Raw genomic sequence first — 13,334 nt, forward strand, 5'->3', positions numbered from 1 at the left:
GTTGAGCAACTGAGGATTTTCTATGTTTGTGAATGTCTTGTAAGCCTGCCATACTTTTTTCAGTACTTCTCTGTCTTAGGCTTTTCATTGCAATTCACAAAAGTTTTAAGAATAAGAAAAGTTTTGATCTCTTTCTGAGATCAAGTTAAAAATGCTTCCCTGACATGCATGGGAGATGTACCCCACTGTTTTGGAGTACCAAGGCTTCCTAATTTATAGCATACTTGTTACTGCAGAACTGCACACTGCTTTGGGAAAGCCAGATTTTTGCAGAAGTTTGCCTTTCCTTATGAGCAAGACTCAGTCATTGCTGAATAGAGCATAACTGAAAATATTAATTTTGTTTTTCCTGATTTACTTTCTATTCATTGCGGTTGCTACTTGCCCCACCCCTGTACAGGTGCAGACACTGGGGAAAATACAAGTTTCACTGGGAATTTTTAGATATGTGTGCTTAATTATATAGCAATTTACAGCTGCTGTGCAGAACTCCTAATATCTATTTTAATGATTTAGTAATTCTACTCGAAAAGAAGAAAATACTTCTTTTCTCATATGTGGTACATATTCATTTCACTAATGTTAATCTTGTTCTGTTCATAAAAAAAAAGAAAAGAAAAGAAATACAAAGGCTCATAATGTCTTAGTTAAGATGTTCTCATAGGTAAAATAATCATAAATCAAAGAAGTTAAAAAAAAAAAAAGGAACAGGTAGATGTGGGATTGGGAAGAGATTTAGAGAAAGGAGTATGACTGTGATCACACATTTGTTAAGATATCACAACTTTGGCTGCACAGTGTAGCTCTGGGGCTCAGCTAGTTTTATGTTGGACAATGTCTGTTCTCCAGATAATACCCAACATATAAACTCTTACTAATTTATATAAGCTATCTGTAAGGGACCATGAGGATATGAATGAATTCCTCCTTGCTCAGTTACTCATAAACAGTAAACATTTTTTAGAGTATAGGTGGGTAGGTAGATAGGTAGATATAAGTAGACAGAAATAGATACATGGATGGGTTTTTTTGTTGTTGTTTTTTGTTTGTTTGTTTGTTTGTTTTTGTTTTTTCAAATTTTCAGTAAAGAATCACCACTACCCAAAGGTCAGCCATATCTGAAAACCAAGATGGCATAATTCAGAAATATTGAAATGCTGGAGCCTGACAAGGGTAGTGCTGCTTGCCTCCCTGCCCACTGGATAGGCTGCCTCAGGCTTAAGAATTTCTATCAAGTGAGTCTGTGGCAGTACTGCACTCCGGGAAAGATAAATGGAAGATCCTGGCATGTGGAATAGATGATTAAAACATCAAGGACGCAAAATGGCAAAATAATCCATATTCTCTTTAGAATGAAGAATTAATGAAAAGTTTAATCCTCCCAACTTTTAGTAAGTTGATTTTATTGGAAAATGTCTCCTGACAGGTGTCTACCTGTTTTACTCTTTACTTTTTTTTACTGTACTAATTTTATTAGTAATCTGTGCTGAGTATTCTGAAATGCCACAAAGGTTTTTCTCCTCATGAGTTTTTCTGAGATACTTCAGATGTCTGCAGAGGTACTCTTGAAGTTTCTTATTATGAGGAGAAATGCAAATGCAAATAAGAAATAAATCTTCAAAGAAATTAGCATAATAATTAATAGATTTCATAAAACTGAGCAATGCCTACATAGATGTTTGAACTTTTAGCAGTGAGATTTGTCATTCAGTTCTACACACTTGTATACGACACAGTCATCAAAAGGTGTGAATGTATTTTGTTTGTTATTTGTTTTGTTCTTTGCAATGCTGAACCCTACTCATGAAAATATATTTTAATAACATATGCATTCTTTTTAAATGTTGGTCTCGTAGCAATAGGAATATTTTGAAGGAATTTTAATTTTGCCATCATATGTAGGTTGTTTCAGAGGAAAAAATATGTCCTTAGGCTAGCACGTTCCATGTGGAGTTGTGGAGCTAAACTTTCTCTTTCAGCTCCCCTTTAAATAATTGGTAAATTGTAGTCTGCGTGCATGCTTCATATCAGAATTGTTTTGTTTTAGCATTAGATTAACATAAATGGATCTTAATATCACTGTATAAGTATAATCTATAAATTTTAAAATACTATTTCAAAATTCTAAAAGTTGCTTTTTAGAAGCTGTTTCAAACTGATTGTTTTTTAAGTTATGTGCCTAAAGAGATAGTATAACTTTGTTGTCATCTCCATCAATCTCACTGAAAGCAATAAAATATTTGTGAAATATACCTGCACCCTAATTAAAATAGCTACTCTTGCTGCAGCATGAGGGAGATTAGTGCATTCATTTGCCAAACAGTAACCATAAATAGCATTTTCATTGAAAAAACGTAATGAGCAAAAGTCAGAAAATTATAGTATGCAATTTGCATAAAAAGGGAATAGTCCATGGACTCAGCAAATAGAACTCCGTAGGGCTTGCAGATGGTTCTACCAGTAAATTAAGTTGCTATTCACTTAGCTGGTTAGGTTGTAGGTCAAACCTAGCTTGAAGCAATTATAGCTGACAGACCTCTCTTTAGTCTTTTGATGCAAAACTCATTTCTCATTACCTTTGTAAATTCATAGAACAAATCACAGTTTCCACATTATTCTTAAAACTTCTTTCAACCCTAAAATGAATCTCACGGAAACTTCCCACTCACTCTTGGTTATAATACCATTCCTTCTTTATCCTGGAATGATTTAAAAGGCAGACTAATTCATGGCCAAGTCATCAGCAAATATTAGAAAAAAATATCAGAAAATATATGACTTGCAGCATTTTATCTCAAATGGCAGTGTCATTTTTATCTGTTTAGAACAATTGCAAATCCAAGGTGTGTTTTTTAATTCTTTATTTGAATAGATGACAAACCATTAGCTCTGAAACAAAAAGCTTTCAGCTTGAAATTTTTGTGTCTTCTTCTCTAGTCACTAAAAGACAAGAAAAGTTGATAGTAATAGTGGAATTATTTTCAATACAAAACTCTTCCATCAGTCTGTCTGCAGTTGAAGAGTTTTTTCTGTCAGTTATCCCTGTTGTCTTGTTTGCTGCTACCAATGGAGTGTTATCACTGATAAAGATTTGGTTTTTTTACATTTTCACATGTGAATATTTGTATTATCCGAAATCACTAAATAGTCTTATTTTTTGTAAGTGGAATCCATACCTCACTAGTCTACTGGGAGAAAATGCAAGAATGAATGTCTTGGCTAAATGATGAATATCTTCATTAACCTAATACACCAGAAAGAAAGAGTAGAGAATTAACTGGTTAATAAGCTTAGGCTCAGGAAGTATAGCAGAAGTATGTGGAATCAAAGAGGTGGTAGCACTACATGAGATTTCCTCTAAAGGAAAGCAGCAAGTGTGAAAAGAAATAGTTTTGGCATACACTAGCATTAAAAGACAGGACAAGGAAAGGGCTGGTTCACAACATACTGAAAATAAGATTATTGCTAGATAATGTAAAGACAGTCAAAGTATTTAATGCTCTTTTGTATCAGAAGTTACTCTGTAAATTGTCCAGTTTGTACATAGTACATATTACATTGTATGTGTAAATTGTTGTAATCAGATGACTGTGACCATTCATAAGTGTGACAGTCTAGGATAAAATTGGGATGGATTAGAGATCAAACAGGGAAGAAATTATATGTTAATGAGAAGAGTTCCAGGTAAACATATTCTTTATGATTCAAGCTAGAACAAATATGAAAATATTTTAGGAATTAAAATCTTTTTATCCTGTTTACATTAGACTAAAGCTGCAAAGGATGGAAATTATACAATTATCAATTTCTGAGTACAGAAATTTTCTAGATCAAATAAATATCAAAGTAGATACAGTAGATCCTGTATGTCTTAGAACACACAATGAAGACAGATTCTGGGATAAAGGCTGTCTTTATGTAGTGCTGACTTCATTAATATGTTTTCAGTTGTGTATAGCTTGAGAGAAAATCTTTTGCAATTTGTATTGTGAGTATTAATACCCACATAATGACTCCTAAGTATATTTAGCAGTCATAATAAAAGAGTAATTCTGTATTTTATATATGAATTTTTGCCTTCATTCAGCTCTGGGATTATTTTTTTCATTCTGGGTTTTATGATTTTGCTCTCACAATCAGCTTATTCTTTGTGAATAGGGATGAATGATATTAGTTAGATATTCACTTTGTTTGCTCTAAACTTTCCAAATAATGTGCCATTGTGGTATATATTAAGTGTTGTTATAGTAATGTGAAATTTCTGCAGCCACATCTCACACTATTTACTATGGCAGTAAATAACAATGTAACCACACAATTTTACTCATGGAACATTAGCCATTTTCCCTGCAGCTTGGCATACGCATTTCATCTGCTGTAATTTGTAGCTTTGTCATTGTCATCATGGACTGTTATATTATACCTTCACTGAATAATTTGTTTCCTGTATTTTAACTATAACGCGGTAGTAAACGTGTGTGTCACATTTTCTTTTCTCTCAGCAAAGTTAATGTCCATAGTTGTTGACTAAAACTTCAGTATAGTAACAAGAGAAAATGTGTTCTAAAAAAATATATTTAATTTATTCCAGTAACTTGTTTTCAGTGTCATAAGGATGATTCCTCCTTTAATAGTACATTTTATTGTTGGTCCACCGATATCTTGAAAAGGTGAAATGGCGCTTACATTTATTAACTTATGAAATCAGCTTTTCATTTGGACTACAAGAAGTATTGATATTGCAAAAAAAATCTATACTTTCAACTACACAATCTCTTTTACAGCAGAAATGTAATTAGTGAGATGCTGTTCTGAAATCTGTGGAGACAGATGCACTTTGAATGAAAGATTTTAAAAATGTATCTTGAACTTTATAGATCATGTGACAATTCTCACTCCTGCACAAATATGTCATTTTTAAGTGGATTAGAAAATTGTCTTGCTTTTTTTCACTTTTCTGTTCTCTGCTGGGGGGGGAAAAAAAAAAAAAATGATTTTAAAAGATCACATTTATCTTAATATAATGCATTGAAATCCAATAGACGTTCATAGTATTTGCATAGGTAAGCCTGAAATCAACATTAAGATAAAACTTACCTTTAAATTTTATTGTGTTATCTTCTGAAGTGCTCATAGTTGTTCTTAACTGCAAGAAGCTGATAATTCTCAAGAGGACGAGGATAATGCTTTTGACTTTTAATTATTCAAAATTCTTCCTATCTAAGGATTATAAGGTCATATCCAAGAAAGAAAATATATACCATCAATTTCTACTATGGTAATTTAACATTACTTTGTCAAAACTCAAATAGTCTTCAAATGTAGTTAAGTTTTTAACAGGCTTCTTAAAAATAAATAAATAAATAAATAATAGTCTGAACTCAAATTGTGTGATTGTGAGAAATATGGGTTTCCCCCATATTTCCAGTATTGCATCCTTTTTGGTACTTTGACAAATTCTACCCATTGGCCTGCCTTTCAGTTGTAATCTGACAGATTGAAAATGGCCATATTGCTTGGTATTTGAACATAACTCTTCAGAAACACCAGAAAATGCTTCAGAGTCCCAATATTGCATCATATTTTATGATAACGTTTGAATTCTTGAATTCTAATGGGGAGAAATTGGAGGTTAGTAGGAGCAACTGCATAATTTAGAAGTGAACTGAATTCAGGATTTCTCAAGCAAATGGCTCTGTAATGTTTTGAGAGAAAGAGGTCTGATTTTTCCTAAAAAAAAAAAAACAAATTAAATTAAAACAATGCAGTGGTTTTATTGCAAAAGTTTCTCGTTGAAAAACAGCTCAGAGTATAGTTTAACACAATATAGATTTAGTGAATAAAGCAAATGTGGAGTACAGTGGGTCTTCATGTGAGTAAAAATGATTGTTTACATGGGTTGATAGTAATAGGACAAGGGAAATGGTTTTAAACTGAGACAGGGGAGGTTGAGGTTAGATATTAGGAGGAAGTTTTTCACTCAGAGGGTGGTGACACACTGGAACAGGCTGCCCAAGGAGGTTGTGGATGCCCCATCCCGGCAGGCATTCCAGGCCAGGCTGGATGTGGCTCTGGGCAGCCTGGTCTGGTGGTTGGTGACCCTGCACATAGTATGGGGGGGTGGAGCTAGAAGATGATCACTGTGATCCTTTTCAACCCAGGCCATTTTATGACCCTATGATAAAGGAGTGACTAACTAGAAGCATTTTACAAAATGTTTTTAAAATAAAAAATAAGTATTTATGCAGTTTCAAGTGAAATTTCAAGTGATTATTTGAGATGAATTGTGAGTTTTCAGAACAAATGAAGCACTGTAAATACAAGGCTTTTATAGCTATCTTACAGTCACATAGTAAAACATTTCATTATTTATTTCCTATCAAACTTAGAATTTATATTAATATCTAGTTCATTATCACTTGAACCTAATGTCTCAACAACCCTTTCGTATTATGTCAAACAAATTATTTAAATAGCATAATAGCAAATAATCTGACTTTAGCTGACTTGCAAACAGATTATTAGCTGGTGCTGTCAGCCAAATTGTTTCTGAAATATTGCTTTTCTTCCTGAAAGTTCCAAGAGAATATAAGTGTGTAATTCCTTTAGACAAAAAAGTCCAATAAAGATCTTCTTATGTATATGAATATATTTTTTAATCCAGTCAAACTACAGTAATCTGAACCTTGGGATGGTAATGGGGTGATGGAAGATACAGTAACTATAAAGACTACAGAAAACTTCTTCAGCTTCCTTACTTCTGGTAATGGTATTTATTCATTGGCAGCTGAGAGATTTATTTAAGTTAGCCTGCAGGAGTACATTTGGAACTATATGCTATGATGTAAGTATTATCACTATTTTAAAAATCACAATTTACATTTCTGTAGGGCATTAGGTTCTTTCAGGAGGGTTAATTTTATCATGCTATAGATAGTCGTATAAAATTCCCCATTTCTTCTGCTGTTCTACTGTCTACTTTGTTGTATAAAAAGACAGATTGGGAACTGTGAATGTTATCTCTGCAAAAGTGAGAAATAAAGCAAATCTTGGCAAACTCTAAACTCTTCAGGGTCAAGGTCAGAAGCCTGCTGATAGATCTCAGTCTCAAGAGTGAGAACAAACCAGATTTAGCTGCAGAATTCAACAAACTGCCCATCATTCACTTTTAATCAAGTCATATTACTTGTCAGGAGGAATTTAAAGGCATGCAGCCATGTGACTAAATAAATGAGCAACTCAAAAGATATGAATAAGGACTTTGGGAGGAAAAGGGCAGGAGGAAATTAATGAGATTCAGTGTGCTGTATACAGAGCAAACTGTTAGAAGATAAATCCAGTTATCCAGTATTTTTCCTTGTACCATCTACTAGTAGTGGATGTAGAAACTGGACATAGGAACCAAAGCTACAGTTGTCTCAGTCCAAATGTTTAAAGTGGGTTTCTAGAAGTTATGGTTTGCATTTCTCATTACAAAGAAGTCTGAGGAGAGCAAGATGTCTCAACTGGAGCATACATTCTACTGAAATGTCTACTTGCAGGTCTTCTTGAGGGGGAAACTGTTCCTTCTAGGCAGTGATTTAATACATTTCTGCCTCATAGTAACTAAAGATACAAGCCTAATGACAGAAACAATAAAAAATTAAATGAAAACGTGGCAGGCTGGAGAGATTGTGAGATCAACGATTTCCCTTCCCATGAAGAAGTGATGTATTAGTCATTGGTGATGAAAAATTCTGTCTAGTGACTGAACCAAACATTGTAGGAAGCCTTTTGTCTACCAAGGGCTTAAATCTCAGAGATGTCGATAAAGCCATCTAGCCAAAAGAATATTAACTGAGGCAACTCATTCATGACATGCATGACCTAATTTCAGTGTAACTATAAGAAGATCAGAAGTGACTGAGACTTTTGGTGGTTGGTGGACAGAGATCAGAAGCTGTTGTAATGTGCTAGCAAATTCTCCTGATCATGCAGGAAAAAATGCGTCATGGCAACCAAAGAGGACGATAGCATGAACTTGCAAGTAAGGGGTGAGATGGAACTGTTTGGCCTGAAGAAATGAATAATGTTTCAACTTGAAAAAAAGCTACACAAAGAGAACACAGTTTCTTTGTTTCTGTGATGGATTACATGAGAAGTAGTGAATGTGATTCTCATGCAGTCCAACCAGAAATAGTCTGTTTAGGTATTAAAAAAACTTTCCACGCTTAGTGGAGCAGTATTTAATAATAGATTGACTCATAAGGCATTGAGAGTACCATCATTACAGGGCTTTATAAACTGCTCAACAGTTTGATCTATTGAGTTCAGTCATGTTTCTATTATTTTGTATCACCAGCAGCATTAACTTATTCATTGTCAGTGCTTGTAACTGCATTCAGAAGTATTAGGATAAGATAAATTATTTAACTTATGTTTATCCTCATTTGTTTGGAATTCTGTGAAAACTGGAAGTAAATACTGTATCTTATTTATTGTTATATCTAACTGTTACTTCGTAAATTGTAAGTGAAAAGTAAAATTGAAATGGGAGTTATACATTTTATTTAACATCCACAAAAAATCAGAAAGTGTGAAATCTGGTGTTTTATATCAGAAGATATATGTAAGATTATTTCCTGACAGTATAACAGTCTGATTTCTGCTGGGTGAATAATATGCTGTTGGTTATCGTAACAGTTTCACAGAATGGTTTGTGTTGGAAGAAACCTTTATCCAGTTGTAAACCCCTACCATGGGCAAAGATACCTCCAACCTCAGGTTGCTCAAATCTCCATCCAGTCCAGCCTTGAACATCTCCAAGGATGGGGCATTCACAGCTTCTCTGGAAAACACGTTCTAGTCCCTCATGTTGAATTTCTTCCTTATAACCAGTCTAAATATACTCTTTTGTTTAAACCTCTTTCCCTTCTGCCATCATTACATGCCCTGTAAAAACTCTCTTTTCATCTTTCTTATAGGCCCCTATTAAATAATGAAAAGCTGTAATAAGGTCTCCGTGAAGCCTTGTCTTCTCCAGGGTGAACAATCCCAATAATAACTGAAGTAACAACTGGTGGACAGAGGGGCCAAGAGATGCAGTTCTGATAATCAGCTGTCTAATCAGCTGTTTCTTCACCTCAAGATCTGTCACACTATATGCCATATGCATTCCTTTTTATATTTGATTTTATCCTTCATGACTTCACTCCATTATTAGCTGACATGAATTACTGAATTTATAACATAAATACTTTACAAATGACAAAAAATGATCCTTGTTACTTCCTATATGTATATTGCTTGTTGTTTATCATCCCAGTTTCACAACAAGCAGAAATAATTTTATGTATTAAATATACAGTGATCTGATTTACTACATTTACTCTTGAAAACCATATATTATTTTTGAAAAAAATTATTCCAAGTCCAGAAACCTTTCTGACTGAATCAATGACATATCTTAATCATATCTAGCACACTTAGTAAATAATATTTTCTTCAACAGTATGCATATTCAAGTATTTTTCATGTCTTTTTGTATTGGCACCTGTACTGTCTTGATTTTGTGAAAAAGAATGATCCAATGTTTGCTTCACTGTGCTCTTATTTCAAGACCTAATTCTTTTCATTGCCTTAACCTGGTTCTTTTGACACGTGTATGTATATTGAAGCTCCAAGGTGTTGGCATTTTGAGGTCATAAAGAGTTCAGGATGTAACAGCTTCCTTTACATTTTGTCATCTACTGAACCAGTCGTTATGACCTGTTACTCCTACCATATTCTGAAGTTTAAATGTTATTTTGTGGTCTCTGTCAATGTAAATGTAAGTAAAGTATAATTTGGAGATGCTCAACAGAAATATATTTAACTATTTTGTGAGTAGTTATTTTACTCCATTTTAAATTTTTTTTTCTTTTTTACTTTTCACATAGTTGATAATTCAGTAATTGTACTGCAATGAGCAGTCAGTATTATGAGATAAGTGACAGTTATTCAGTTGTATTTCATTATCAAAATAATGTTTCCTGTATCTCCTTCTGGGTCATTTGTTTTAATCATTTTTTTGTTTTTATATTGTTCAAAATGCTTCTAATAAATCTTCAATAGGGAGACAGATGTTTTTTGCTTTCTCTTGGAACCATTATAGCCTTTTTCCAGCATTGGCTTTTGATTGTTAGCAGTGTCGCTTTAACAGCACGCTGTGCTGGTAGAGTTCAGTGCATCACTGAACCTGTCTTGATGTGGAAGCACATTAAACAGATGTGGTAATATGCATGTTGGAATCATAGTTCAGATGGCCATTTTTCCTTTGATAGTGTTCTTATACACCATAAATTGATTATATGCTTAACATATTCTAGTTTTTTAATATGTAAGTATACTGCCTAGCTATGCATCAGTGTAAGACCTCTATTAGGAATGATGATCAACTGGTCTGTATGTTTTTATGTTTTTGTTTTGGGGTTGTTTTTGTGTTTTTTTGTTTTTTTGTTTTTTTTGAGGGGGGCATCCCCACGTCAGACTAATCATCCTGTGTGTGTAGCAATATTTAGCAAAGATCTGCATGTGTCAGCAGCTCATGAAATGTGCAGGTTTTTAGTTTATTTTATCCCACTGGCTAATGCAGGATAGTCAGTACAAGAATTTAACAAAGAAGCTCATACAACTACAGAGCTACTTTCCAGATGAGACCTCAGCTCCATCTGAGGTATTTTCTTCCTCTTATATATAGAATTCAATGGAAACTTACAGTTTCCATATGGAAAGTTAATCCAGGGTTATTTACATACTAATACTGACCCAGAATAAAAATCCATCAAGTATCATGTATAACGATAGCAAGAATTCAGTTATAATCTTTTTAGCCAACTGCTACTTCAGGACTTTTGCCAGTCTGCTCATATGGGGCTTCCTGAATCATGCTTACTGTCTCTTAATTGCCCATTTACTCTTTTGTCTTCTTCCATTAATACAGGATCATCACAGAATGGATTCATGCTTTTTTTCCAACTTGCTCCAATTTGTAATGATCTTGCTGCCTGTTTGCAACCACTTAACATCCTACTGGCATGCACTTTCTTGTTGCATTAATGCATGAGAAAGTTATTGCATTTAATTAGCCATTAATGAATGCAAATCAGCAGTTATGAAATGCAAAAAAAATTAAAGAAGGCTCCAAAGATTAAATTGTTTGGGGAAATCTATATATATGGCCAGTATAAATTAAAATAATAGAGGGTAATTTTTTAATGGAAAATTTGTGATGACGAAGGAAACCTACAAAGCTACATGACTTCTGTTGATTGGAAGGAAAAGATAGATCATATGTGAAAGTATGGGAAAATATTATTTACTATCTAAGTCAACAAAATACTGAGCAGGAGCTGGTTCACCCTTATTCTAGATGTTGTACAACAGTCTTAGTGGTTCTCTGTCAGTTGCTCTTTCCTGACAGTAAACACTTACTGTACTGTTGCTTCTTCCAGAGGCCCATTTATGGTACCTGAGACCCACACTATCATTGCACATTTTTCCTCCTATCTCATTAGACCTATGAGTCCCTCATTTACAATATATTTTTTTTTTTTTCAGGAAATAAGAAAATAAGATAAAAGGAAGCATAAGACATAGAAACTTAAAAAAAAAAAAAAAAAAAAAAGTTCTTTTTTTGTAAATTTAAATTGTTGAGAATTGGAAAAACCTGGAATCTGTGTCCTTAACTTAGAGTTTAGATAATACTACCCTTAAGAGTCCTTAACGACTGCATATGCTCATTGAAAGGCACATTTCCTCATCATCTCATGAGGATCCTATGATTACATTGGAATGGCAAATTTCATTAAAATAAATGGGTAAAAAAGGTCAAACTCCCTAATAAATAGTGCTTTTTAGATTGTACTTTAAAATTCTCTTATGAGAACCAAAAATAGTTATTGTAGTACTATTTGCTTAAAGAAAGTCTGAAATAGTAGCTCTCAGTGGAGTGAACAATTTAGTTCAGTTTCAACTGAATTTTAAAGCTTAAAACCCAGGTTTTGTCAGTTTCATCAGCTGCATTCCAGCAGCGGGCAATGAGAATAGAACAAAAAAATCAATAGTATGTAGGGGACATTCTGCTAACTTCCTCCTTCTCTGGGATGAAGGCAGTTAAAAAATAAAAATAAAATACAAAATAAAATGATCGTGTACACCTAAAACCTCCTCACCCTTTTGAGGAGTGATATCTCCCACATAATTTCTTTGTTTCTTCTGCAGAGAGGAAGCTTTTGAACATTATCCGTATGTGTTGATACCTAATGCACAAATTAACTGAATACGGCCATAATTAATTATTCTCTTTATCTCACTTCATATAAACTGTCTGTCCAGTACTTTTTATGGCTATGATATCCTGAAACATTTGCCTGCTTGAGTTTTTGAAACGTATCTAGTCATAATTTCTGTATTTTTACCTCAATGAATTATACTTCAAATCATTATTTTAAGATAGCTTCTGCTATTATCTCTTCTCCATTTTTCATCTCTTATCAACATCACTTGCCTGCTTAGCAGTCTGAGGCGGATACTTGTTTTTGACCTCATCTCCTCTTCCCAGGTTTTGGTGATCACCAAATCCCAAACTACTTTTGTTGCAGCTTTCTTAGAATTTTCTTCCTAATCCACATTCCAGAGAGTTGAAGTTGAATAGAATTAAGCCCTTAGCACCTGTTTTGCTGAATATGAAGTAGACATAGGTATTTCTCGTTCACCTAAATACATCTTTCATAATGATTTCTGCAGTTTTCTTCAGAACAGAATGTTTAGTGGTTTCTACTCTTGTACCTCAGCTGATTTTGTATTGCTCTAGTTAAACAGATCGTTCTAATGGATATTCTCGGATTACCTGCCTACAAGGTTTTATTTAAAATATCTGCATATATCTCTGCAGTTTATCATACTGGTATCCTTTGTCAGTCCTCTGGAGAAAACAAATGTTATTCATTCAGCATTAGTTACGTAGTGCATGTCCTGTTATTGTGCATAGTAATTTTACGATGAGTCAAGTAACATTATGGAAAACTGAAGAAGCATTTCTCTTTTAGATAATCTATCTCAAGTAACAAGAAAAAATTATTTTCTTATTTAATTTTTTTAAAAATGGGGGTTCTTTTCTAGAATGATTCTTATTCTAAAAAGATGTTCTACCTTTATCTGAAGCAGTGTAAATGTTGCACTGCTCTGTTAGGGCTCAGTGGGCAACAGAATTCATTCCTTGATGATAATATCTTTAATTTTAATATGTATTTGACTCATTTACCCATTGCTACCAAAACAATTGTGAAAAGTTGGCATAAAAGATCATAAAATTA

At 33.6% G+C, this 13,334-nt stretch overlaps 1 protein-coding gene across 2 annotated transcripts in view; it reads left to right on the plus strand.

Annotated features, from left to right (window-relative positions):
* The window catches only part of SNTG1 (syntrophin gamma 1), a 326,387-nt gene that overhangs the window by 248,133 nt on the left and 64,920 nt on the right, over positions 1-13,334 (plus strand). The window lies entirely within an intron of this gene.

This window comes from Lagopus leucura, unplaced genomic scaffold (genome assembly GCF_019238085.1).
Source record: "Lagopus leucura isolate 7727_CA_CO unplaced genomic scaffold, USGS_WTPT01 Super-Scaffold_100002, whole genome shotgun sequence".
In the NCBI taxonomy this organism is placed as follows: Eukaryota; Metazoa; Chordata; class Aves; order Galliformes; family Phasianidae; genus Lagopus; species Lagopus leucura.